This window comes from Puma concolor, chromosome C1, assembly GCF_028749965.1.
Source record: "Puma concolor isolate L17-30 chromosome C1, mPumCon1.1.hap2, whole genome shotgun sequence".
NCBI classification, from domain to species: Eukaryota; Metazoa; Chordata; class Mammalia; order Carnivora; family Felidae; genus Puma; species Puma concolor.
Window position 1 is genome coordinate 108,149,665 of NC_141674.1, and position 3,756 is coordinate 108,153,420.

Below are 3,756 nucleotides of genomic sequence, written 5' to 3' on the forward strand. Positions count from 1 at the left end.
GTTATCTTGACTTCCGCCCCGCCCGCCCCCGCCCCCGCCCCCCAACTCCCCCCAACCCCCCCCCCCGCCCCCGCTCCGCCCCGCCTCCGGTTTTGTGCGGTTTTCCCATCACACACACCCAGTCATGCCAGCTTCACAGACTTAAGTATTTCTGGAATCCACTTCACCCCTTCTGTGCTGACTACCATGGCCCTAGTTCAGGGCCTCCTCATCTCCGCTGGATCATTACCACTCCTTCCCGACATAGCTGTCTTCCCCATTCTTGTTTGATTCAAACCCATCTTCTGCATTGCAGTCTGAGAAATTTCTTAACAAGTCCGAGCTGACCCTGTCACCTGCCTGCCTACAACACTTCAGCTTAGCAGGATAAGTCCCTGGTCCAACACACAGCCATCTCTTGCCCTCCAGACCCCTTCCTTGTTGTTCCATCCATTCCTTGATCCGTGTGCAGTTACAGTATCAGTCTTCTGGTAATTTTCTCACACACCATCTTCTTCTCCCCCGCAGGGCCTTTAGTCATCATTTTTACGTGGATACAATGGACACCATTCTCAACAAAGCCATCACTTCAGTGAAAAGCCTTTCTGGATCCCTTCCACTGGGACAGGTGTCGCACCTGAGAGTCTCCTGAAACTGGCTGAGCCTCACTGATGATATCCATCCTCCTTCAGTGGGCTTTCCACTCACCTGCTTCTCCCCCAAGCCTGCAGCTCTTCCGCCACAGGGACTGTAGCTTCCCCATTCTGCACGTGGGACACGTGGCCAAGACCTGAACAGATCAGATGCGGAAATAGTATCTGTTGAATAAATAAATGGTTTAGGTTCCTAAATTCCGTTATCTTACATGGGCTTCACAACAGTCTTGTGACTTCCCGGGAGGAAGACCATTTTACCACCTCTGAGACAGAAAAAAAAAAAAAAAAAATAACACTTAACTGCAGTGCATTCTCTCTCCTTCCTCATTCCCCCACCCCACCCCTCACCGCCTGCTGCTGACTATTCTTGTGTGCTACTGAGCTGCATAATGGATAAAGAGGAGGACATAAAGAATTACAGAAATCCCAGATAGGTTAACACTAGGATGGACAGGACAACACTTGCAAAGGAAAACAACTGAGCTGGAAATGGGGAAGGATGGGCAAGAGAAACAAAAGCAGCAAACACTGAGCAAACACTGCTCTTCGGAGCATAAAGGAGCAAGTGAGGGAGAAATACAGGCAAGATGTGAGAAGAGAAGAGGGGAGAGGATGGGGCGGGAGAGGAGAGGACTGGAAGTTAAGGGCAGTGGCTATGCAAAGGTGACTACAAATTTAGGGAAATAGGTAAGGAAGATTTAAGCCTTTTTTTTTTTTTTTTTTTTTGTCATGTTTCCAGTTTGCCACTTTTGTTTCAAATTTAAATTCAAATTAGCTAACATATAGCATAGTATTGGTTTCAAGAGTAGAATTGATTGGCTCATTCATCACTTACATACAACACCCAGTGCTCATCCCAACAAGTGCCCTCCTTAATGTCCATCACCCATCTAGCCCATCCCTCCCCCACCTCCCCTCCAGCAACCCTCAGTTTGTTCTATTTAAGGGTCTCTTATGGTTTGCCTCCCTCTCTGTTTTTCTCTTATTTTCCTTTTCCTTCCCTTCTCCTGCGTTCATCTGTTTTGCTTCTAAAGTCCACATAAGAGTGAAAGCATACATTTGTCTTCCTCTGACTGATTTATTTTGCTCAGCATAATACACTCCAATTCCATCCACGTTGCTGCAAATGCCAAGATTTCATTCTTTTTAATCGCCAAGAAATATTCCCTTGTATATGCACCACATCTTCTTTATCCATTCATCAGGCGATGGGCATTTGTGCTCTTTCCATAATTTGGCTATTGTTGAGAGTGCTGCTGTAAACACTGGGTCCAGTTTGCCACTTTGGAAATACACATTTAAATTAACTTTAAGCATTTTAATGAATTTTAACATTGTTTTTCTTTCTGAGAACTTGTATTGGTTTTTTTCTTTTGAATGCAACCCTGAGCTAAATCCAGAACAAGATTGTTCAGCCCTGTTTGAGGTCTATTTTGTGAATTATTGCTCAGGTTCGAGCAATAAAACCTCAGGTGCCAGTGTCATCTGAATCTTGAACTGAATCATGACCCTGGACTCAGCAAGGGGCCCCTGCCTACTATTAGCTGGGCTGTTAAAGTATGGAGAAGAGGAGTGAGATTAATATCATGCTCACTGTGAATATTCTTAGGCATCAAATGGACAGAAGTTGTAAAGACTACTCAAAAATCAGAAATATATTCTCAGGATCCTCCCAGTGTTAAGTGACATTTCTAAATGGACAATGCCTACAGTCTCCCTCATGAAATTAGAGAATAGGAAACTGCACTTTGCCCAGTGTCCACAGATATCAATAGTCCTAGGAAAGGAGTGTCTTCTGCTGCATGAAATGAGTGACCCACATTCCTTTCCCTCCTGCTGCAGAGGTGCTGAGCACTCTGAAGCCTCCGCTTCTGCTCGAAGGCCTCATGGACGGTGCGATTCTGGGCCAGGAATGTGGGAGGAGACAGACCCACGGCTGAGTTGTCCCACTGAAATGCAGCCCCAGGGCCCCGGCCAGTGACACAACGTGAAATGAGGGATGGCAGGGTCCTGCCATGGAATGGGAGCCTCAGACTCCGCAGTCTGACCCACCCAGACCTCTGACTTCAATCAGATCCTGACCACAGCCAACCTCTGCTGAATCAAATGCCTTTTTGGGTAAACTATGTATGTTTACCATTGTGTTTGCCAACATTTTATTTTAATTTCTATGTCACATAAAGTCTTAGGAGCCCCTCAGTACAGGAAGTTTGTCTCATTCAGTCTGGGGCCTCAATGTCTACCCTAGAGCATCATGCATAATCAGGATCTGCTAGCACGGGTCAGGAATGGCCCTCTGGGTCTGCCCTATCTGCAGTCTCCCAGCACGTGGGTCCATGCAGAGAGACCAAGCAGGGAAGGAGCTAGAAGTTTTGTCATGTGAGGCCCCGTGGACGTGCGCCTGGGAAAGAAGAGGAGGCCGGGTGAGTCGGGGCACCAGCTGTCCCACCTGATTCCCCCCCTCCCACCCTGGACTAGAGAGTGGAGCCACAGGCCCGCAGCTCAGGGCGCTGAGGTTTGCTAGGTTCAATGTAGAAAAAGAAAGACATTTCCAAGTCAGAGTTGCCCCCAAGGCTGGGACTGTCACTGGTCGAGCCATGAAACTTCTGCCTGATGCAGAAATCGGGCTTTAAAGCGAGAACGTAGTTTTGAATCTTGAAATAGGGTCTTATAGGCAGCTGCAGGACTCCAAGTTACCTGAGGAACTGACAAGCACAGGGCTCCAGAAGCTCGGTGTCCTGGAAAAAAAGAGAAGCAAAAGGACACTTGAGAGATTTAATGTATTTTACTAGTTTTGTGTGGGCTTTTTGCTGCCATTTTTAAGTCAATAAATACAAAATTAAAGAAAGGGATGCTTCAAATGAGAGGTTGAATATGATCCTTTGCAATTTGGAATGAACCAACAAACAAACTGAAGCTTGGAATGTTTCTAACAGGTGTAGAAGAATTGCTAAATACAGCTCCTCAGGAGCCTTGTGAAGCCCGCGTAGGCTGTGTATGTAAGAGCTAGGAGCTTTCCTATTGCTACCTATAGCTACCATCTCTCTCCCTAGGGCAGCTCCATGGTCTTTGATCAGCCTTGTGAGACAACGGCAGTGTGGGAGTGCCCAGGTGGGCTTGA